Source organism: Bufo bufo, chromosome 5 (genome assembly GCF_905171765.1).
Source record: "Bufo bufo chromosome 5, aBufBuf1.1, whole genome shotgun sequence".
NCBI classification, from domain to species: Eukaryota; Metazoa; Chordata; class Amphibia; order Anura; family Bufonidae; genus Bufo; species Bufo bufo.
In genome coordinates this window covers 120354479-120380254 of record NC_053393.1, presented here as the reverse complement: position 1 = coordinate 120380254, position 25776 = coordinate 120354479, and positions in this window count along the sequence as shown.

The window sequence follows — 25776 nt, the reverse complement described above, 5'->3', positions numbered from 1 at the left end:
GCACGGCTCATTTCGCTCCCGTTGCCGATGGGTCGGTTGTCGCTCCTACTGCCGCTCCGGTTGTTGCGCCAGAGTCTACCCCGACACCTGTTGTTGCGCCTGCGGTGTTTCGGGGTATGACCGGTTCTGCCCCTCTTCCACAGCGCTTTGGGGGAGAGCCAACTCAGTGCCGAGGTTTCCTTAACCAGGTGGGCATTTATTTCGAGTTGCTGCCACATGCCTTTCCTACTGAGAGATCAAAGGTGGGCTTCTTGATCTCGCTGCTCTCGGACAAGGCCTTGGCCTGGGCCAGCCCTTTATGGGAGAACAACAATCCGGTGGTTGCCGAGTTTTCCGGTTTTGTTGCTTCTCTTCGGAAGGTATTCGATGTGCCGGCTCGTGCTGCCTCTGCCGCGAAGCTCCTTATGTCCATCAGACAGGGTTCACGATCCGTAGCTGAATACGCCATTGAGTTTCGTACCCTGGCAGCAGAGGTGGGCTGGAATAATGAGGCTCTGGTCGCTGCTTTCTCTCATGGTCTCTCGGATGCCTTGAAGGATGAGGTTGCAGCTAAGGACCTACCAGTGGAGCTCGAGTCTCTTATTTCTTTCCTGATTTTGATTGACACCAGACTCAGGGAGAGACCTTCCTTTAAGGAGAGCCTGCGGAGGTCTTCTAACAGATTGGCGCCTACGTTTGCTGTCCCACCCGTGCCTCCCTCTCCTCCCACGCCTCCTGGGGATGACTTGTCTGGGGGTGAACCCATGCAGCTGGGGTTTGCTCGCCTGTCCGAGGGGGAGAGGGTACTCCGGAGACGCGAGGGTCGATGCATGTACTGTGGTCTCGGTGGGCATTTTCGGTTGGCATGTCCGAACCGTCCGGGAAACGCTCGTACCTGAGATCCTGTCGGGGGCAGATCTTGGGTGGAGTCTCCTCGTCCCCGGTTTCCCGTGTTGACAAACCACTGATCACTGTTGTCCTCTCCTGGGTCGGGGGCTCGGTGACGACCCAGGCGTTGGTGGACTCTGGTGCTGGTGGTTTGTTCATTGATAGTGTGTTCGCTGCCGCCAATTCCATTCCTCTGCAGGCTCGAGGTTCCCCACTGGCTCTTGAGGCGATAGACGGCAGACCCCTTCTGTCATCACACGTGACTCATGAGACCCTTCCAGTGGGGATAGCCATTGGTGCCGTTCACAGAGAGTCGGTCTGCCTCCAGGTTATTTCGTCTCCACACTACTCGGTGGTCTTGGGGTACCCCTGGCTCCAGAAGCATAATCCGACTTTCGATTGGAGATCGGCCGAGATCCTCTCGTGGTCACCGCAGTGTGGGGCTAGTTGCATCCATGGGTCTGTCAAGTTGCTGTGTACTTCCTCGGACTCTCTGTTGCCTCCTGAATACGAGGAGTACCGGGATGTATTCGATAAGGTGCGCGCGGTTGCCCTACCTCCGCACCGCCCATACGATTGTGCCATAGAGTTACAACCTGGTGCCGTTCCTCCTCGTGGCAAAGTCTATCCACTGTCGGTAGCGGAGAATGAGGCCATGGAGGAGTACGTGAGGGAGGCGCTTTCACGCGGACACATTCGCAAATCCTCGCCCCCGGCAGGGGCTGGATTTTTCTTTGTGAAAAAGAAGGGCGGTGAGTTGAGGCCTTGCATCGATTACAGGGGTCTCAATCGCATCACGATCAAGAACGCTTACCCGATACCCTTGATTTCCGAGCTGTTCGATCGCCTTAAAGGGGCCACGGTCTTTACCAAACTCGACCTGAGGGCGGCATATAACCTGGTAAGGATCAAGGCGGGCGATGAGTGGAAGACCGCGTTTAACACCAGGACCGGTCATTATGAATCCTTGGTTATGCCCTTTGGGTTGTGCAATGCGCCCGCAGTCTTTCAGGAATTCATCAACGGTGTTTTCCGTGACCTGTTGCAGCAGTGTGTGGTGGTCTATTTGGATGACATCTTGGTATATTCTGAATCCATGGAGGCCCACATTCTGGATGTCAGACGAGTGTTGCAACGGTTACGAGAGAACAAGCTGTTCGGTAAGCTTGAGAAATGCGAATTTCACCGATCCCAGGTAACCTTCTTAGGTTACATCATTTCCGCTGAGGGGTTCTCCATGGATCCTGAGAAGGTTTCGGCTGTCTTACAGTGGCCCCAGCCCAGTGGTCTTCGTTCCCTGCAGCGCTTTTTGGGCTTTGCCAATTATTATCGGAAGTTCATCAGGGACTTTTCCATGCTGGCCAAGCCTCTCACGGATCTGACCAGGAAGGGCAGTAATTCCCAGGTCTGGCCGCTCGAGGCCATCCGAGCTTTTGAGGCCCTAAAGTCCGCTTTTGTGTCGGCTCCGATTCTGTCGCATCCCAATCCTGGGTTGCCCTTTGTCCTCGAGGTGGACGCGTCTGAGACGGGAGTAGGCGCCCTTCTGTCTCAGCGTAGAACACCAGAGGGTCCTCTGCTTCCTTGTGGGTTTTACTCCCGGAAACTGTCTTCCGCGGAGTGCAACTATCAGATTGGTGACAGGGAGTTATTGGCCATCGTGCAGGCCCTTAAAGAATGGAGGCACTTGCTCGAGGGTTCGGTGGTTCCGGTTCTCATCCTGACGGACCATAAGAATCTGACCTACCTTTCTGAGGCCAAGAGATTGACACCACGTCAGGCCAGATGGGCTCTGTTCTTGTCACGTTTTAATTACGTGGTCTCCTACCTACCCGGTTCCAAGAACATCAGGGCGGATGCCCTATCACGGCAGTACTCCGAGCTGTCCAGGGAGGAGTCGATTCCGACTTCGGTCATACCTCCGAATCAGATCCTGGCCGCCATTCGCACCAGCCTGACCTCTCCCCTGGGTGAGCAGATTTTGGCGGCTCAATCTTGTGCTCCCCCTGGGAGACCCAACGGCAGATGTTTTGTGCCTGAGGAGTTGCGCACTCGGTTGTTGCGAACCTACCATAACTCCAAGACCGCGGGGCATCCTGGAAAGAATCAGCTGTCCTGGGCTGTTTCACGTCTGTTCTGGTGGCCTTCCCTACGTTCCGACATCGCCGCATATGTAGCGGCATGCTCCGTTTGTGCCCAGAGTAAGTCCCCTCGGCACCTTCCGTTGGGCCTTCTGCAACCCATAGCCACCGGGGAGCGCCCATGGTCACACCTGGGGATGGATTTCATTGTGGACCTCCCTGCATCCCGAGGCCATACGGTCATTCTCATGATTGTGGATCGGTTTTCCAAAATGTGCCACTGTGTTCCTCTCAAGAAGTTACCCTCTGCACAAGAGTTGGCCACGATTTTTGCCAGGGAGGTCTTCCGGTTGCACGGTTTGCCCAAGGAGATTGTGTCGGATCGGGGGAGTCAGTTTGTGTCCAGGTTCTGGCGCGCCTTTTGCTCCCAGTTGGGGATTCATCTCTCCTTCTCCTCGGCCTACCACCCTCAGTCCAATGGGGCCACAGAACGATCCAATCAGGCCTTGGAGCAATTCCTTCGTTGCTATGTCTCCGATCACCAAGGCAATTGGGTTGACCTTCTGCCTTGGGCTGAGTTTGCCAGGAACACGGCGGTGAACTCTTCCTCTGGGACGTCTCTCTTCATGGCCAATTATGGGTTCCAACCTGCCGTGTTACCGGAGGTATTCTCTCCCCAGGATATTCCGGCTGTGGAGGATCACCTTTCCGTCCTACGTGCTTCTTGGGTACAGATCCAGAAGTCCCTTGAGGCCTCTGCGCAGCGCCAGAGACTCCAGGCTGATCGCAGACGAGCGCCTGCTCCTTCCTACCAGGTCGGAGACCGTGTATGGTTGTCCACCCGCAACCTCAACCTTCGAGTGCCCACTCCCAAGCTGGCGCCTCGCTTTGTTGGTCCCTTCCGAGTGCTTCGCAGGGTAAACCCGGTAGCCTATGCCCTTGCGCTTCCTCCTGGCATGCGGATCTCTAACGTGTTTCATGTCTCCCTGTTGAAGCCACTGGTGTGTAATCGTTTCACTTCCTCGGTTCCTCGGCCTCGTCCGGTCCTAGTGGGCAATCATGAGGAGTATGAGGTGAGCAATATCCTGGACTCACGCCTGGTCCGCGGTCGGGTGCAGTTTTTGGTCTATTGGCGTGGTTATGGTCCAGAGGAACGTTCCTGGGTTTCCTCCGCAGATGTCCATGCTTCTGCCTTGCTCCGAGCCTTCCACGCACGCTTCCCTCAGAAACCGTTTTTTGCTCCGCGGAGGAGGGGCCCTTGAGGGGGAGGTACTGTCATGGTCTTACCTTCTTGCTGTTCTCCTTCGTTTGACATGTGCTGGCGGCCATCTTGGTTTCTGGGTTTCTTGTAGCCTTCCACCCTGCGGCTCCTCCTTCCCACTGGGAGGAGCTGGATGCCTAGCTCATATATATAGGAGGTCTGTGGCTTCAGTTCCTTGCTTGGTCCTCCTGTGTTCACATGCTTCTAAGACTGCTGCTGCTTCTGGTTCCTGATCCTGGCTTCGTCTGACTACCCTGCTGGTTCCTGATCCTGGCTTCGTCTGACTACCCTGCTGGTTCCTGATCCTGGCTTCGTCTGACTACCCTTCTGGTTCCTGATCTCTGGCCTCTCAAAGACTCTGCTTCGGTTTCACCATTCGTTTGGACTTTTGCTTTACAGCTTTATTTTCAATAAAGCCTTCTTATTTTCACTTATCTCTTGTTGTACGTCTGGTTCATGGTTCCGTGACAGTATAGTACTGCCAAAATGACATAGAAACACAGTCATAAATTCAAAAAAATGTTTTATATGAATATTGAATTAAAAAAATTATTCCTGATGGAAGAGTCCATTACTCCTAATGTTATTAAATGTTTAGTAGTTACTCTAAATTCAACTAGAAAAGTTTTTTGGCAACTGCCAATAATGCAATGTAAACTGGAATATCTATTATAACTGACCGGGCAGACTAAAACCATGAAACAGAAACTAATAACTTCTTAGTTTTCCCTTATGGTGTCAGGATGCAGTGTTTTACTCAATAAATCAAACCTACTAATGTCCCATGGACTAAGAGTCTAAGTTTTTGAAGCATGCGCGGCGCTCATTGATTACATGTATTGATCGGAACCAATCAGAAAAGAATGGTTGAACAAATGATGACAGCGGAGGGCAAGGATAGTAACTGCTACCAATTAGATTGGAAGTTCACTGACGAGTATACACCTATTGGTTAAGACAATAACACGCTCCAGTGACGACATGCAAACAGAGATTATAAATTGAGCCGAACAGAGAGCTCGCCCTAACCCCTGAAGACGCCGGTACTCGGCGAAACATGTCGGGGGGCAGCGTTGCTCATATGTAGAGTTGAGCGAACCCGAACTGTAAAGTTCGGGTTCGTACCGAACTTTAGGGTTTTTGGCACCCGGACCCGAACTCAAACATTTACGTAAAAGTTCGGGTTCTGTGATTTCTATGGCGCTTTTTGAAAGGCTGCAAAGCAGCCAATCAACAAGCGTCATACTACTTGCCCCGAAAGGCCATCACAGCCATGCCTACTATTGGCATGGCTGTGATTGGCCAACTGCAGCATGTGACCCAGCTTCTATTTAAGCTGGAGTCACGTAGTGCCGCCCGTCACTCTGCTCGGATTAGTGTAGGGAGTGGCTGCAGCTGCTGTGAGGGAGAGATCAGGGAGAAATCTGATCAAGAACTGGTTTATGTACTCAATGATCTACAGAAAAAGTGTTTTGTGGGTGCAGTGCACAATTTTTTTAAGCCTGCCCTGAGCCAACTACTGCTGAAAACGAACTTTTTTTTCTTCAGTCAATAACAATACATGATCGGCAGCCATTTTATGCAACGATAGTGCACCAGCATAGGCTATCTGCAAGTCCAGAAATACAGCTTTGGCATACTGGGGTGAAAAAAGCCTCTGATATACTGCACATCTGGGATTAGACAAGCATAAGTGACTGTCACCTTTAGGACAGAAATACAGCTTTTTGGTTAGGGTGAAAAAGCTCTCTAATATACTGAACATATGGGATTACACGTGCATAAGTCACTGTCACATTTAGGACAGAAATACAGCTTTTTGGTTACTGGGGTGAAAAAACCCTGTAATATACTGCACATCTGTGATTACACGTGCATAAGTCACTGTCACATTTAGGACAGAAATACAGCGTTTTGGTTACTGGGGTGAAAAAACCCTCTAATATACTGCACATCTGTGATTACACGTGCATAAGTCACTGTCACATTTAGGCCATAAATACGGCTTTGGCATACTGGGGTGAAAAAACCCTCTAATATACTGCACATCTGGGATAAGACGTGCATAAGTGAGTGTCACATTTAGGCCACAAATACCGCTGTCATATAGAGTTTAAAAAAAAATATAGAGTGCAATACCCTACATCAGGGTTTATATTGGCGGTTAATTATTTTTAACATACTTTACCACTTTTTACTTTGCTTTGTGAACGCTAACTATGAGGCAAACATCTAATAAGGGACGCGGTCATGGTCTTGGTGGTGGTGTTGGTGGAGCCTCTAGTGCAGGGAGAGGACTTGGCCGTTCTGCCACAGCTACAGGTCCTACTGAACCTACTACCTCAGGTCCCAGTAGCCGCCAGAATCTACAGCGATATTTGGTCGGGCCTAATGCCGTTCTAAGGATGGTAAGGCCTGAGCAAGTACAGGCGCTAGTCAATTGGGTGGCCGACAGTGGATCCAGCACGTTCACATTATCTCCCACATAGTCTTCTGCAGAAAGCGCACAGGTGGCACCTGAAACCCATGCCCATCAGTCTGTCACATCATCAGAGCAGCCTTTGCCAAAACAGTTTGCCTGCTACTGGCCACCGTCAACAGGGACCGAGCACACCAAAGGCAGCTTCAAGGAGCATCCCTGGCATGGCACTTCTTCACACAATGTGCTGACGAAAAGACGCGAGTGGTTTGCACTCTGTGCCATCAGAGCCTGAAGCGAGGCATTAACGTTCTGAACCTTAGCACAACCGGCATGACCAGGCATCTACATGCGAGACACGGGCTGCAGTGGAGTAAGCACCTTCAAAACCAAGAAAGGGCTCAGGCCCCTCCTGCTCCCTCTTCTGCTGCTGCCTCGGCCTCTTCCTCCACCTCTGGAGGAACGTTGGCACCTACCACCCAGCAAACATAGGATGTGCCACCAACAACACCATCTCCGTCACCAAGCATCTCCACCATGTTACACGGAAGCGTTCAGCTCTCCATCTCACAAACCTAGCCACCTTCGATCCCTTGCTCTGAATGCCAGCATTTCTAAACTGCTGGCCTTTGAAATGCTGTCATTCAGGCTGGTGGAGATGGACAGCTTCAAACAGCTCATGTCGCTTGCGGTCCCACAGTACGTCATTCCCAGCTGCCACTACTTCTCCAGGAGAGCCGTGCCCTCCCTGCACAACCAAGTATCGGATAAAATCAGGTGTGCACTGCGCAACGCCATCTGTGGCAAGGTCCACCTAACCACAGATACGTGGACCAGTAAGCATGGCCAGGGACGCTATATCTCCCTAATTGCACACTAGGTAAATGTAGTCGCGGCTGGGCCCCAGGCGGAGAGCTGTTTGGCGCACGTCCTTCCACCGCCAAGGATCGCAGGGAATCATTCTTTGCCTCCTGTTGCCTCCTCTTCCTACTCGGCTTCCTCCTCCTCTTCTACCACCTCCTCATCCGGTCAGCGACAGACCTTCACTACCAACTTCAGCACAGCCAGGGGTAAACGTCAGCAGGCCATTCTGAAACTGATGTGTTTGGGGGACAGGCCCCACACGGTGCAGGAGTTGCGGCGGGGTATAGAACAACTGTCACGGATGATGTTGCAGATAGCTGGAAGTTATGGATAAATATCCGACTGGCTTGATCCCAAACTAAGGAGCATAAAGGTGACCCCTATAAAACCTTAAGAGTTCACCCTGACTGCTAAGCACATACAAGGGTCTCAGAGGTAGACGATTGCATGCCCTCGTACCTAGACTGTGTGACACCTGAAAACCCTATAAAAGTGAGGGGACATGACCATCGGCCAGCAAGGAAACACAATACATGAAAGGACTTATCTGAACAAGCAGCCACAGAAGTCTCCAGCAGTGAACACATCAATCAAGGAAGAAGTATAAACCGCAAAGTCAGGCAGTATGGGAGGGAATATAAAGGGAGGCAATTAGTGTAAATAGGTCACAGCTGGGAGAAGGAAAGGAGATGACAAAGTGAAACCAAAACAAAGAAACTCATGCAAGAGGTACAGAAGAACCTCTGCCAGACCTTCTCAGAGAGCTGGCAGGAACAACAACAGACCGACGAGTGGTTGGTGCCAGTGAGCCTAAAGCCTGGCCTGGTGGCGTGCGATAATGGGCGAAATCTCGTTGCAGCTCTGGGACTAGCCGGTTTGACGCACATCCCTTGCCTGGCGCATGTGCTGAATTTGGTGGCTCAGAAATTCATTCACAACTACCCCTACATGTCTGAGCTGCAGCATAAAGTGCGGGCCGTCTGTGCGCTCTTCCGGCGTTCTCATCCTGCCGCCGCTCGGCGGTCTGCTCAACAGCGTAACTTCGGCCTTCCCGCTCGCCACCTCATATGCGACGTGCCCACCAGGTGGAACTCCACCTTGCATATGCTGGAGAGACTGTGCGAGCTGCAGCAGGCCATAGTGGAGTTTCAGCTGCAGCACGCACGGGTGAGTCGCACTGCGGAACAGCACCACTTCACCACCAATGACTGGGCCTCCATGCGAGACCTGTGTGCCCTGTTGCGCTATTTCGAGTACTCCACCAACATGGCCAGTGGCGATGACGTTATTATCAACGTTACAATACCACTTCTATGTCTCCTTAAGAAAACACTTAGGGCGATGATGGAAGAGGATGTGGCCCAGGATGAGGAGGAGGAAGAGGGGTCATCTCTAAAACTTTCAGGCCAGTGTTTTAGAAGTGGCTCAGAAAGAGGATTTTTGCAACAGCAGAGGCCAGGTACAAACTTGGCCAGCCAGGGCCCACTACTGGAGGACGAGGAGGAGGAGGATGAGGAGGAGGATGGGGATGAAGCATGTTCACAGTGGGGTGGTATCCAACGCAGCTCGGGCCCATCACTGGCGCGTGGCTGGGGGAATACGGAGGATGCAGACGATACGCCTCCCACAGTGGACAGCTTGTCCTTACCTCTGGGCAGCCTGGCACACATGAGCGACTACATGCTGCAGTGCCTGCGCAACGACTGCAGAGTTGCCCACATTTTAACGTGTGCTGACTACTGGGTGGCCACCCTGCTGGATCCCCATTACAAAGACAATGTGCCGTCCTTAATTCCCTCACTGGAGCGTGATCGGAAGATGCGCGACTATAGGCGCATGCTGGTAAACGCGCTCCTGAGAGCATTCCCGACTGACGCCGGGGGACAAGTGGAAGCACAAGGCGAAGGCAGGGGAGGAGGAAGAGGTCACCAACGCAGCGGTGTCAGCACCAGCACCTCAGAAGGCAGGGTTAGCATGGCCAACAAGTGGAAAAGCTCCAACTGCTGATATGGAGCGTGTTAGCAGGAAGCAGCATTTGAACAACATGGTGGAACAGTACTTGTGCACACGACTACACGACTGACTGATGGTTCTGCCCCATTCAACTTCTGGGTCTCCAAATTGTCCACATGGCCAGAGCTTGCTCTGTAGGCCTTAGAGGTGCTGGCCTGTGTACTCTCTGAACGTGTATTTAGCACGGCAGGAGGCGTCATTACAGACAGCCGCAGCCGCCTGTCCACAACCAACGTGGACAAGCTCACGTTTATTAAAATGAACCAGGCTTGGATCCCATAAGACTTGTCTGTACCTTGTGCAGAATAGACATTTATACCACCATCAAACATACATTCTTGTACTCAAGTCAAGTGCAATGATTCTTTGTTTTCTTTTTTTTATTTGTCCCAATATTTTGGGGGCTACCTACCCCAATAAAAATAAAAATAAAACATTGTTGGCTACCTGTTCCTCCTCCATTGCTGCCTCCACCTACAACACCACATTCAACGCCTCCTCAACCTCCGACTCCATATCCACCTCCTTCTCTGAGTTGTAGGCTAATAATTTGTAATTTTTTGTTATTTAATTTTATTTTAAGTTATTTCCTGTGGCGAAACCAACCTCGCCACTGGGTTTTGGAGGGGCATGGCTGCTGGCCTCTTGCCTCAGGATTATGGCCCATACTAACTTTTAAACCCCTGAACCGATTCAAGTGAATTTTGGATAGGTTTGTCCCCAAGTTATACTGTTTAAATTGATGTAAGTTATATGTATGGCCAATGTAAACTCACAAAGTTGTAACAATTTATAATAAGTGTAACTTGTCAGCTTGGGAGGAAAATGCTGGGTGTGTTTCTATTGTGCCATTGTCCCATTGTGTGTTTAAAGGGTGATGTCTGTCCTGCTGTCTGCACATGTGTATTGGTGATTTCTCTTTGTCTTGAGAGATAATTGGATTACGCCTCGGGTGTCTCCAGGGCAGAGAGGAGGAAACCATGATGCATTGTGGGGATGTATTGTCTCTGTGTATCCTACAGTGCTGCATATCTGTCCTATGTCACAAGTCTTCATTCTGGTCCCCTAGGGGCGTGTACACCAGATGGGTTGGTTGTTTTATACCTCCCTGTGGGCGGACCTGTAATTGCAACAACTGTAATAAAAACCAGGCTGAGTGTGCCAGCACCTCAGACCACTGCTTGACCCTCAACACGGAGCCTTGTCTCGTTATTGGGGGGATCCGCTGTATGCTGTTAGAGACTGATTGCCAGCAGTGTAAGCTGATTCCTGTTCGTCTGCTAGCAGCTATTCGTGAGGTTCCAGTTTGGAGTGCTACTTTGTATCCAGTTCGTGAGTTGGGTGTTCTGCAGTAGCTGTGCCTGTCTCTCAGAAAGGGGCATATCGCCTAAACGGATTTTAACCCCTTGTCTGCTGAAACGGTCCGTTACATTTCCCTATCCACATTTGTTTGCAGAGCAGTTGCCATGCTCTTAAGCACATTTTACTGCCTTTTACATCCCTCTAGCCTTTTCAAGGACTATTTTAGAGCCATTTTAATTTAAAAAAGTGCCAATATTAGTGCCCTAAATTGAAAAAATTCTTATTTTCAATTGTCGGGTGACATTTTACAATTTTTGGCGTATACAAAATCCTGCTGTGCCTGGGTGACAGGGGCCTAAATCTCTCAAAATCCTCTGTTCTATTGCTGGGTAACATGAACCCCCTTTGCCGTGAATGAACCCCTGCTCTGCATTGCTGACAGGGGCCTAAATCTCTCAAAATCCTCTGTTCTATTGCTGGGTGACATGAACCCTCTTTTGCCGTGAATGAACCCCTGCTCTGCATTGCTGATAGGGGCCTAAATCTCTCAAAATCCTCAGTTAAATTGCCGGGTGACATGAACCCCCTTTTGCCGTGAATGAACCTCTACTCTGCATTGCTGACAAGGGCCTAAATCTCTCAAAATCCTCTGTTCTATTGCAGGGTGACATGAACCCCCTTTTGCCGTGAATGAACCCCTGCTCTGCATTGCTGACAGGGGCCTAAATCTCTCAAAATCCTCTGTTCTATTGCAGGGTGACATGATCCCCCTTTTGCCGTGAATGAACCCCTGCTCTGCATTACTGACAGGGTCCTAAATCTCTCAAAATCCTCTGTTCTATTGTAGGGTGACATGAACCCCATTTTGCTGTGAATGAACCCCTGCTCTGTATTGCTGACAGGGTCCTAAATCTCTCAAAATCCTCTGTTCTATTGTAGGGTGACATGAACCCCATTTTGCTGTGAATGAACCCCTGCTCTGCATTGCTGACAGGGGCCTAAATCTCTCAAAATCCTCTGTTGTATAGCTGGGTGACATGATCCCCCTTTTGCCGTGAATGAACCCCTGCTCTGCATTGCTGACAAGGGCCTAAATCTCTCAAAATCCTCTGTTCTATTGCTGGGTGACATAAACCCCCTTTTTCCGTGAATGAACCCCTGCTCTGCATTGCTGACAGGGAACTAAATTTTGTGAAAACATCTGTTACTGATGGGAAGATGCGCGACTACAAGCGCACGCTGATAATAGCATTCCCACCTGACAGCGGGGGCACAGTGGAAGCACAAGGCGAAGGCAGAGGAGGAGGAAGAAGTCGCCAACGCAGCTGGGGCACCACCAGCACCTGAGAAGGCAGGGTTAGCATGGCCAATATGTGGAAAAGCTTTGTCAGCCTTGGAGGTGCTGACCTGCCCTGCAGCCAGTGTATAGTGTGAACGTGTGTTTAGCACGGCAGAGAGCATTATCACAGGCCGCAGCCAATGTGGACAAGCTTACGTTTATTAAAATGAACCAGGCATGGATCCCACAGGACTTGTCCGTACCTTGTGCAGAATAGACATTTATACCAGCCTCAACCATCCATTCTTGTACTCAAGTTCACTTATTCTTTGTTTTATTTTGTTATATGTCCCAATATTTTGGGGGATACCCCAATTTAAAAATAAAAAATAACACAAATCAGTGTTGGCTACCTATTCCACCTTCACCGCCGCTTCCACCCACACCGCCACATCCACCCATCGACCGCCTCCTCAACCTCCTACTGTTATTTTTAATTTTTCTGTATTTTATGTTATTTTAAGTCATTTCCCTATCCACATTTGTTTGCAGAACAGTTGTCATGCTCTTAAGCACATTTTGATGCCTTTTGCAGCCCTCTAGCCCTTTCCAGGACTATTTTAGAGCCATGTTAGTGCCCAAAAGTTTGAGTCCCCATTGACTTCAATGGGGTTCGGGTTCGCGGTCAAGTTCGGGTTCGGCCGAACTTGCCAAACCCGAACATCCAGGTGTCCGCTCAACTCTACTCATATGTTTTAATTCAGCATAGCCTCTAGCAAAGCAATAGCACGACAATCCCACAACAAGTAAACAATACATTGTACCTACAAACTATACTGGCAGCGCGCAGCCAGTAATGGTATCAATGTTACAGTCCTAGCTAGGATACTAGAGCAGGATCTGCAATAACACTTAGAAGTGCAGGCTGAGACTAGCTGGCAATTTTAAAAGCATTCTTTATAAATATATTAGATAGATTATTTAAATAAAAGCTAAGTTTTAGTAATAAGTAGGTGCAGGATTAAGAGGTGTAATTTAGTTCATGGGACATTAGTAGGTTTGATTTATGAAACAGATACAACACAATAGAATACTGTAGTACAGTTTGGAAGAAATTCACTTGTCCATTTCTGGTTTCTATTGGAAATTCCACATACCTGTTATTGAGGAACTCAGATTTAGGAAAAATGGGCAGTTAAAAGAACACAACAGAAAGCGCAAAGTATGCAAATCCTAAAAATATATACTAAATAACACATGACTGCTTCTAAGACAATCTTATGTGGGAAAGGGTCGGCACTGCTGGAATAGACGCGGTGCACGAGTCAGTGGGAAGACGTCCCAATACTTGCAATAAAGAAGGAAGGACCAGCACTCGCGATGATGATGAATGTTGTAACATTCATCATCATCGCGAGTGCTGGTCCTTCCTTCTTTATTGCTTCTAAGACAGTCAACATAGGATAAGTAAGCACCACACAAGATTGGATTATAAGGAGGGCAAATGGGCCAAATAATCCAGGCTCTCGATGTTACAGCAGTGGGTGTGGAACCATCAACCAACAAACAGGTTTGACTTAGGGATAAATCTAAAGGCATTATACTGTTAGTCCCCTGGTATTCACCCTTTAATTCCTGTACAGGGACCTGGACTTAACTGCAAGGGGGCCACCAGGCCACTATCTTTTGCATTAGTCTTGGTGTGTTTAACAGTTCACCCACGGAAGTCAGAAACACTGGTGCAGACCACTAAGGGATCAGACAAAACTGGTAGTACGTAACAGGCAGAGGTTAGGTCAAAGAGAGTACATGCGAATATAGGAAATAGGTCTGAGGTCAGGGTTAGCAGCAGAGGATCACTATGGTTAACAGGCAAAGGTCAGGTCAGCGGAGAGTCTGGACGTGGTAAACAGGCAGAGGTTGGTATATGGACAGACAATAGGAACAAACACCTTAGCAAGGAATAAGTAAGCTAGAAGCCTAATTGCTAGGCAAGGAATGAGGCAAACAGCACAGCATATATAGCAGAAGCTGATAAGCAATTGGAAACATCTTAGAAACTGCACACAGAGGAGAGTTAACTCTTGCAGTACTGCATAATGTGGTGAGGTGAATGTACTGGACATGGAGCCCAGGGCCACTGCTGGAGTGCTGGAACTGCAACAGACACAAGGTGAGTGGAGCCGCACCCATGCCCGACTGAAGTAGCCTTGCAGTGGTGAGCATGTACTGCCGACTTAACACTCAACAGTACCTTTTATGAACAGAAAGCGCTTACTACAAGTTGACTTGTATAAGCACTGACAGACTTGAAAACCCAGGAACTCATAACTGTTTCAGCAGTGTATGAACATTGCACATTGTGGTGGTATTATTTAAGCACTATATATTACACTGTATGGCAATATTAGGCACTGAATATATTGGTATTGTTTGATAATGTATGGGATTTTCACTGGACTTTTTTCTGATGGCAGAATGGAGGCTAGGTACCTGGTCCGACTGTTGGTAGGTGTCTTACTTCATGCAACAAAATTACATTTTTATTTATGGATTCAAGTATAGAATGTAATGCCGACCATATAAATGAACTTTGACTGAACCTGGCAGTTTTGGTAAGAGCAGTCAAGCATCTAATGCGTATGGTGGCTTTCCAAATTTCTGCTGATATCAAATGTGCTTGGCTGGGCGTTCATGTGTATAGGGGGTTGGGAGACATAGCGGTTGATCAAAAGATATTTAAAGTGTATGGCCAACTTTTATGGGGTTGTGCTATGCAAATATATTGAGGACCTATCCTCAGTATAAGTCATCAATATCTGATAGCAGGGGGGTCTGTTTGAAGGAAGGGTAGCGGTGCTCATGCGAGTGATGCTTCTGCTTCAAAATGACGCGTTAACTGTCTCATTTGCAGTTGCTGCGCCGTCTACTTACAACTGCTCATCTCATTTATATGATCACCAATTTATATGATCTCATTTATATGATCACCAATTCCCCTTCAAGCAGCTGATCGAAGGGGATGCCAGGAGTCAGATCCCAGCTGATCTAATATTGATGATCTATCCTGGGGATAGGTCATCAATATCTTTGCACTGTACAAACCCTTTAAGTCTACCTATGAAGGAAGCAAATTTAGGCATATTCAATAAGACTTGCAATGTTCTTACTTAGCCGGTGATCAATGAACCATAATTGCTTTTAAAGTTAGTTTCACTCTAGTTTTACTCTGCTAACAAAAGAGGAATGCACAAAAGCTGGTACATAAAAACATACTTAACTGTTAAGTGATGATGTGTTTTAAGTGTATTCCAAAATATGTACAAGTACGGTATCTACAATGTGGCATGCATTAACTGCACAGGGGCAAATGCTTATATAACCCTACACAAAGCCCTAACACACTTCAAAGCATCTGTGATTGGCATGATGTTTATTGTATGTTTTTGAGATTGTAGCTTGGGGTCTAAAAGCTAAATCTTCCAACATGAAATGCATTCGTTTATTGTATAACAAAGCCAAACCACAAAGTAATTAAATGTAGTTCAGAAGTACATAAATCTATAAAAATACCATAAAAGCTTAAAGCAGAGATTGGACAAATATGTATACTACAAAACTGACAGCAAGAAACACTATTGAGCTTAATTTTCACTGCTGAATTTATTCATTTATATAGGCTACAATAAAGGTACGGCCACACGGTCAGGTTTCCTGATGCAGTTTTAGAAGCCAGAATGAATGGATCATAAAATGAGAGAAAGTGTAAAGAACAGGTACGACCATTTCTCTGTTTTGAATTTACTCCTTGTTCTGGCTGACAAAACTGTATGCAGAAACCTGACCATGTGGTTATACATTAAAAGATAGCAATTTCTAGTAATGTCAATTAAATTTAATCATTTCTCAGTCACTCACATTAGGGCAATTGTAGAGCTTAGAGACTTACTGTATTCCTGTAAGGCTGTATCCACATGGATATGTTCGTTCTGTGAAATGCGGTCCATGTGACACCCACATTTCCCAGGCCAAACTACACTGCCTGTCCAAAAAAAAGTCGCCACCTGGATTTAACTAAGCAAATAGCGAGCCTCCTATTGGATAATTACTGCATGGGTGATTAGTTATTTAACCCCAACTGGTGCAATGAGTTGTTTCTCATTTCTTAAACAACCATGTCGAAAGACACATCTCGTGGTCGTGGAAAAGATGTTAGTCTGTTTGAGAAGGGTCAAATCATTGGCATGCATCAAGCAGAGAAAACATCTAAGGAGATTGCAGAAACTACTAAAATTGGGTTAGGAACTGTCCAACGCATTATTAAAAACTGGAATCCTGAACGATCGTGATCGCGATCAGTTAAATGTTTGGTAAAATCAAATCGAAGAAAAACAACAGTAGAACTCAGGGGTACTGTATGTTTAATAGTAAAAGTAAGAGCATTTCCACACGCACAATGCGAAGGGAACTCAAGGGATTGGGACTGAACAGCTGTGTAGCCGTAAGAAAACCATTAATCAGTGAGGCAAACCAGAAAAAAAGGCTTCAATTTGCTAGGGAGCATAAAGATTGGTCTCTGGAGCAATGGAAGAAGGTGATGTGGTCTGATGAGTCCAGATTTACCCTGTTCCAGAGTGATGGGTGCATCAGGGTAAGAAGAGAGGCAAATTAAGTGATGCGCCCATCATGCCTAGTGCCTACTCTACAAGCCTGTGGGGGCAGTGCTATGATCTGGGGTTGCTGCAGTTGGTCAGGTCTAGGTTCAGCAACTGTATGTGCTCCAAGAATGAGGTCAACTGACTACCTGAACATACTGAATGACCAGGTTATTCCATCATTTTATTCCCTGATGGCACGGGCATATTCCAAGATGACAATGCCAGGATTCATCGGGCTCAAATTGTCAAAGAGTGGTTCAGGGAGCATGAGATATCATTTTCACACATGGATTGGCCACCACAGAGTCCAGACCTTAACCCCATTGAGAATCTTTGGGATGTGCTGGAGAAGGCTTTGCGCAGCAGTCAGACTCTACCATTATCAATGCAAGATCTTGGTGAAAAATTAATACAACACTGGATGGAAATAAATCTTGTGACATTGCAGAAGCTTATCGAAACAATGCCACAGCGAATGCGTGCCGTAATCAAAGCTAAAGGCGGTCCAATGAAATATTTTTGATGGCGACTTTTTTTTTGGACGGGCAGTGTACATTATAGTGATCTATAATCCTCTGAGTTCCTGCCCATCCATGGGTCTATTGTCCCCTACTCAAATGATGCTGTTAATATAGGACAATTATACTGCATTTTGGCTGGAACGGACAGGATCATAGATGACTATGATGCAGTGAGTTCGGATCAAATGAGCCACGTTCAGTCCATGGACTGCATTTCACTGACGACACACAGCCATGTGAATGCAGTCTAACACAGTCTTTCCCAACAATGGAGAAACTACAACTGGTAAAAACTAAACAATTTTCCAACTGAGCATTGCTCAGTATGATCTGAAAGCATGAAAAATGGCCTGTAGCCACCCTATCACTTGCACATCACCTTCAAGCAAAATCACCATCTCCTAGACACTGAACAGTGAAATGCATCAACTACACACTGAAAAGTAATCAATCTATGAAATGAATGTCATCTATAACTAACAGAACAGTCACATGGACATGTCTCTCACTAAAAGAACAATCAGTCTGTTACATGGATATCACCTTCAACCAAAAGAACAGGCATCCTATGATATTGCATCTTCTGTAACCAGAAAAACAGTAAAACTATTACCTACATGCAGAGGTCTAGTTAATCTATTATATGAACATCACCTATAAGCAGTGATGGCCAGTTCGCCGTGTTCACCCGCGAACACATGCGGGCTGCCATCTTAACTCACAAGTCCAGCGATGCACAGGTAAGTCCTCACCAGAAGCAGGCAGTTCCGAGAACAGCCACCGGGGGCCTTCATCAGGCTGTTCTCGGAACTGCCTGCTCCCGGTGACCGCATTTATTTCAGACTGGCTCGAAATCCAACACTGCTGCTTTTTTTTAGATTCTAGGGTTGTGGTTGTGGCAACCTGTGAGTCACACTGTGACCCTATTCACTTCTATTATGTTGTGAGGCTGCACTGTTTGATCGTGCAGCGCTTGTCATAGTCAGTCACTATGTAGCCCCAGCCTAACCAGAAGAAAAATCTATCATATAGACATCATTCACAACCAGAAGAACAATCTATTACATATTCAGCACCCAAATGACAGACACTGCGTCACATGGAAATTGCCTACAATCAGAAAAATATTAATGTATCTTACGGGGATAATCTATACGTGGAAGAACTATCAATCAAATCAATGGTATAGACTGATATTGTTACACACAGAACAGTTTCCCTATGACACCAACATCTTACATCTACACACACAATGAAAAACAATTACACACCACCCGTAATGAGGCTGGTTGCTTGCAAGACTGCTGAACTGGACTTTACCTCTATCAATTGCTTTTTCCAAGTATTCTCTATGGTTCTTGATACTCAGATACCCTCAGGACTTGAGTAGAGCAGAATTATGTAACAACCAGAAGGTTGCTGTAAAGTTATGCAAAGCCTGTATCAGACAAACAAACACATAATAATAAGCTCACTGAGAGATGACAGAAAACTGGATGAGGATATCAAGAATTGAGGAAGATGGAGCCTGTAAGAGGAGCAGGCACCAGGATGGCAATGACGTACAGATGGAGAATGATAAATGTAGATATGTGGAATCATACCTACTGTAGCAAAAACTGACACTGAACTACTATGTCCAACAAAACATTAAATAATTAAAATCCAAATGGCAATGAGAAAGCTGAGCCTGCAACAAACACAAGTACAATAGAGATAACAATAAGGGCTCGTTCACACGACCGTATGTCTTTTTTAATGTTTTGTGGGCCGTTTTTCCGGGATCTTTTTTTCAAAAAAAAATTTCAGTAGTGTTTCTGGTTCTGTTCCGTTTTTACGTTTCGTTATTCCGTATGGCATATACAATATTCAATAATTACATAGAAAAAATTGGGCTGGGCATAAAATTTTTAATAGATGGTTCCGCAAAAACAGAACGGATACGGAAGACATATGGAGTACATTCCGTATGTGTTCCGTTTTTTTGTGGACCTATTGACTTGAATGGAGCCACGGAAAGTGATTTGCGGGCAATAATAGGACATGTTCTATCTTTTAACGGAACAGAAAAACTGAAATACGGAAACGGAATGCATACGGAGTACATGCTGTATATTTTGCGGAACCATTGAAATGAATGGTTCCGTATACGGGCCGTATGCGGAACTCAAAAAACGTCCCGTATACGGAACGCAAAAAGCGTTCTTGTGAACGAGCCCTAAGACTGTAGAGAAACAAATCCCAAAGTGCAATCAAACAAAGCCAATGGACTAGAACTCATACAGTCCTGATCAAAAGTTTAAGACCACTTGAAAAATGGCAAAAAAATCATATTTAGCATGGCTGGATCTTAACAAGGTTCCAAGTAGAGCTTCAACAAGCAACAAGAAGAAATGGGAGTGAGACAAAACATTTTTTGAGCATTCAATTTAATGAAAACAACGAATAAACTGAAACAGGCTGTTTTTCAGCTGATCAAAAGTTTAGGACCACACCTCCAAAAAAAAAAACTAAACCCCCCCAAAGCAGAAATCCAACTTCCAAACATGAACTCAGTAATGAGTAGCTTGATGCAAGCGTTTCCATGAGGTGACTGGGAACATTTCTCCAAGTGGTGAAGACGGCCGCACGAAGGCCATCTACTGTCTGGAACTGTTGTCCATTTTTGTAAACTTCCCTTGCCATCCATCCCCAAAGGTTCTCAATTGGATTTAGATCAGGGGAACACGCAGGATGGGCCAAAAGAGTGATGTTATTCTCCGAAGTCCCTGGTCCTGCGGGCATTGTGTACTGTAGCGTTGTCCTGTTGAAAAACCCAGTAGTTACCACACAGACGAGGGCCCTCAGTCATGAGGAATGCTCTCTGCCACATCTGGACATAGCCAGCGGCCGTTTGACGCCCCTGCACTTCCTGAAGCTCCATTGTTCCACTGAAAGAAAAAGCACCCCAGACAATTATGGCGCCCCCTCCACTGTGGCGCGTAGAAAACATCTCAGGTGGGATCTGCTTGTCATGCCAGTAATGTTGGAAACCATCAGGACCATCAAGGTTACATTTTTTCTCATCAGAGAATAAAACTTTCTTCCACCTTTGAATGTCCCATGTTTGGTTCTCTCTTGCAAAGTCCAAACGAGCAGTTCTGTGGCGTTCAAGGAGACAAGGTCTTTGAAGACGTTTTTTGTTTTTGAAGCCCTTCAGTCTCAGATGCCGTCTGATGGTTATGGGGCTGCAGTCAGCACCAGTAAGGGCCTTAATTTGGGTCGAGGATCGTCCAGTGTCTTGACGGATAGCCAATTGGATCCTCCGGCTCAGTGCTGATGAAATTTGTTTGGGTCTTCCACTTGACTTTTTTGTTCCATAACCCTCAGGATCATTTAAGAATTTAAGAAATTCCAAATGACTGTCTTACTGCGTCCCACCTCAGCAGCGATGGTGCACTGTGAGAGACCCTGCTTATGCAATTCAACAACCCGACCACGTTAAAAAAGGGAGAGTTTTTTTGCCTTTGCCATCACAACGTGTGACTACCTGACAGAAAATGACAATGTATCCACATCTTTGCACAGATTTGGCCTTTTAAAGGCATGTGGTCCTAAACTTTTGATCAGCTGAAAAACAGCCTGTTTCAGATCATTCGTTGTTTTCATTAAATTGAATGCTCAAAAAATGTTTTGTCTCACTCTCATTTCTTCTTGTTGCATGTTGAAGCTTTCCTTGGAACCTTGTTAAGATCCAGCCATGCTAAATATGATTTTTTGCCATTTTTCAAGTGGTCTTAAACTTTTGATCAGGACTGTATCTCTGGAAGCATACAGCAGAGAGTTTTCACTACACCCAGCAAAGAGGCTCAGAAACTAAAGCAAACACCAGACTAAGCAAGTTGGTAACAGAATCAGATTCAGGTGTAAGGCCTCAAATAAAGATCATTGCTGCTGTCGGGATTCGAACCCATGACCAGCCACATCCCAGGCTTCTCCTCATCTGCTGCTCTTGCTACTACTGGAAGTCCACTGCTGACCAGGAATTGACTACCGACTACTCTTCTGCTTTGTCCCTACCTACTGAACTGCTACCACCGTTGCCATCCGGATTGTCTGACCACGCTTACTGCCGCCTGCCCTGACCCACCGCCTGCCTACCGACTACGCCTCTTCCAGACTTCCTGCACCTACTACCTGCCTGTGGTCCTTGCCACTGGGCTCCACTCCTACCTCCAGCCAACTGTCCTCTGACTCAGGTGAGCCTGTAGGACTGTTACAGTTGCTCTCCATCACAACTTACATAAAGAAGAAACAAGATCCTTGCTGAGCAGTGATGTATCGCATATTGTTGCATCACTAGGGGCATTAACAACAACAGTCACTGACAACTTTAACCCTTTCAACCCCAGGCCAGTTTTCACCTTCCTGCCCAGGCCATTTTTTGCAAAACTGACATGTGTCACTTTATGTGGTAATAATTTTAAAACGCTTTTACTTATCCAGGACATTCTGTTTTCTCGTCACATATTGTACTTCATACCAAATTTACCAAAAATTTGGAGAAATTAGCAAATTTCTCTACTTTTATAATAGATAGTAATAACTCAACAAATAGTTATTACTTTACATTCCCCATATGTCTACTTCCTGTTTGGATCATTTTGTGAATGCCATTTTATTTTTTGGGGACGTTAGAAGGCTTAGAAATTTAGAAGCAAATCATGAAATTTTTCTGAAAATTTCCAAAACCCACTTTTTAAGGATCAGTTCAGGCCTGAAGTCACTTTGTGAGGCTTACATAATAGAAATCACCCAAAAATGACCCCATTTTAGAAACTACACCCCTCAAGGTATTCAAAACAGATTTTACAAACTTTGTTAACTCTTTAGGTGTTCCACAAGAATTAATGGAAAATGGAGATGGAATTTCAGAATTTCACTTTTTTGGCAGATTTTACATTTTAATCAATTTTTTTTTCCACTAACAAAGCAAAGGTTAACAACCAAAGAAAACTCAATATTTATTACCCTGATTCTGTAGTTTACAGAAGCACTCCAAATGTGGTTGTAAACTGCTGTACGGGCACACGGCATTGCGCAGAAGGAAAGGAACGCCATATGGTTTTTGGAAAGCAGATTTCACTGGGATAATTTTAATCTGCCATGTCACATTTGAAGACCCCTGATGCACCCCTAGAGTAGAAACTCCAAAAAAAGACTCCATTTTGGAAACTACAGGATAAGGTGGCAGTTTTTTTGGTACTATTTTAGGGTACATATGATTTTTGGTTGCTCTATATTACACTTTTTGTGAGGCAAGGTAACAAACAATAGCTGTTTTGACACCGTTTTTATTTATTATTATTTACAATGTTCATCTGACAGGTTAGATAATGTGTATTTTTATAGAGCAGGTTGCTACAGACGCGACAATACCAAATATGACTACTTTATTTGGTTGTTAGTTTCAATTTTACATGATAAAGCATTTTTTTATTTATAATTTTTTAGTGTCTCCATATTCTGAAAGCCATATTTTTTTTATTTTTTGGGCGACTGTCTTATGTAGGGGCTCATTTTTTTCGTTATGAGATGACGGTTTGATTGGTACTATTTTAGGGTGAGTATGACTTTTTAATCGCTTGGTATTACACTTTTTGTGATGTAAGGTGACAAAAAATGGCTTTTTTTACTCACTTTTTATTTAATATTTTTTACGGTGTTCACCTTAGCGGTTAGTTCATGTGATATTTTTTATACAGCAGGTTCTTACTGACGTGGCGATACCTAATATGTATACTTTTTTTTTATATTTTACACAATAACAGCATTTTTGAATAAGAAAAAATCATGCTTCAGTGTCTGCATATACTGAGAGCCATAGTTTTTTTTATTTTTTGGGGCGATTGTCTTAGGTAGGATCTCATTTTTTGCGGGATAAGAGGTCGGTTTTATTAGTACTATTTTGGGGTGCGTATGACTTTTTGATCACTTGGTATTACACTTTTTGTGATGTAAGGTGACAAAAAAATGGCTTTCATGACACCGTTTTTATTTCTTATTTTTTTACGGTGTTCACCTGAGGGGTTAGGTCATGTAATTTTTTTTATAGAGCAGGTCGTTACGGACGTGGTGATGCCTAATATTTCAACTTTTTTTATTTATGTAAATTTTACACAATGATATAATTTTAGAATTTTTTTTCAGTTTTTGGGCAATTGACTTAGTTAGGGTATCATTTTTTGTGGGATGAGATGACTGTTTGATTGGCACTATTTTGGGGTGCATATGACTTTTTGATCGCTTGCTATTACACTTTTTGTGATGTAAGGTGACAAAAAATAGCTTTTTTGACACCGTTTTCATTTTATCTTTTTTACTATGTTCTCCTGAGGGGTTAGGTCATTTGGTCATTTTTTTACATTTAACACAATAAAAGCATTTTTGAAACCGAAAAAGTCATGTTTTAAAGTCTCCATAGTCTGAGAGCCCAATTTATTTATTTTTTTGGGCGATTGTCTTAGGTAGGTTCTCATTTTTTGTGGGATGAGGTGACGGTTATATTGGTACTATTTTGGGGGGCATACACGTTTTTGATCACTTGGTGTTGCACTTTTAGTGATGTAAGGTGACCAAAAAATAGTTTTTTGAGCACAGTTTTTATTTTATTTTTTTACGGTGTTCACCTGAGGGGTTAGGTCATGTGATATTTTTATAGAGCCGGTCTATACGGACATGGCGATACCCAATGTCTACTGTTCTTTTTTTTACCCTATTTAAAAAATTAATAAAATACTTTATTTTGAGAAAATTGCTTTTTTTTTTACTTGAAACTTTGAATTTTTTGTAAAACTTTATTTTTTCAACTTTGTTTTCACTTTATTTTTTTGTACCACTCTGACTTCAACTTTTCGGGCTCTGTCCCCTTTACAATGCATCACAATACTTCTGTATTGTGATGCATTGGCTGTAAGTGTATTACCAGTGTAATACATTTACAGCCTGCTTGCCTGTGAGATCCAGAGGGCTGGATCTCACAGGCTAAGAGGGAAGGCAGTCATGATGGCTGCTCCCTCCCTCCCCATACATCGCACGTGCCGCGGTCATCGCGGACCGTGGCACATCAAAGGTTAATGCGGCAGTTTTGGTGTTTTCACCGATGCCGCCGCATATAGCAGGGGTCCGGCTATCAGCCACTGCCGGACCCCTGCCGCTGATCGAGCGGGCGTAGCTACTGCAGCCGCCCGATCAGCCCGCCGTAACAGTACGGCGTTAGGCAGCAAGTCACGTCCCGCTGCACCTTACTATTACTGGTCGGGAAGGGGTTAATTGCAATAATTTCCTACTGTCACTTTCAAAAACAGTACTAGCCATACACGTAAGAGTGGTCAGCTGACGGATATCACACCCAATTTCCTCATAAACATGCTTGCTCAGCTCGACTGAGCAAGTATGTGTTTTTGGTAGGAAGAGTGGGAGGAAGCAAGACTCTTCTGGCACTAGCTTATCTCTTTAAGAACATAAGGATCGGCCAATTAAAATTAAAATTCGCATATCCTTATCTTCCCTGAAATTTGCCATCTGGGTAAAGTCAGGAAGCCCCCCATACACATTAGATGGCTGACACACATCTTATATATATGGCCAGCTTAAGAAACATATATAACTGGAAAATTGCTGAACATACATTTTTACAACTTGACAGAATGCGACAACTCAAGGTCCTATATTTACTAGTGATGTTTTTTTTTTTTTACGTGTAACTACTCTCAAAAGTTTAAATCGGGCCAAAATAATTTTCTTGCATCATACAGACACTTAAAGGGACACTGACAGGCCAAATCAGCATATATAGTTAGATATATCACATTACAGGTCTTATAGAGTCTTTTAAAAGCATATAACTATCCCCCCTGTCCACCTTATAAAGAGTGAAATATAAAGTTTTATAACCTGCTTCTCCGGTCAGCAATCTGCCCAAGGGGCGGCGTTTCATGTGAAAATGCGCCCAGCCAGCCTTCCCAACTGCCGTTATTAAGCCCCGCCCAGCTCATCATTATTTACTTCGCTGGGCGGCGGCTAGAACTCTCCCTAGTCCCGATCCTGCGCCTGCGCAATTCAATCCTCCGGGCCGTGCCGTCGGACGCACTATAATTAACCCCTTATATGATGTGAGTGAGCAGCGCTCTGAAGCGCTGCTCTGAACAGTGCATGGCTGAGGCTGCAGTTGCCTCGAAGACGCAGGCTGGTGTGTGTACACAGGCGCGATCTAACGGCACGGCGGGGCGCAGGCGCAGAAGATTGGGCATGAACGATGCCCGGAGGATTGAATTGCGCAGGCGCAGGATCGGGACTCGGGAGAGTTCTAGCCGCCGCCCAGCGAAGTGAATAATGATGAGCTGGGCGGGGCTTAAGAACTGCAGTTGGGAAGGCTGGCTGGGCGCATTTTCACATGAAACGCCGCCCCTTGGGCAGATTGCTGACCGGAGAAGCAGGTTATAAAACTTTATATTTCGCTCTTTATAAGGTGGA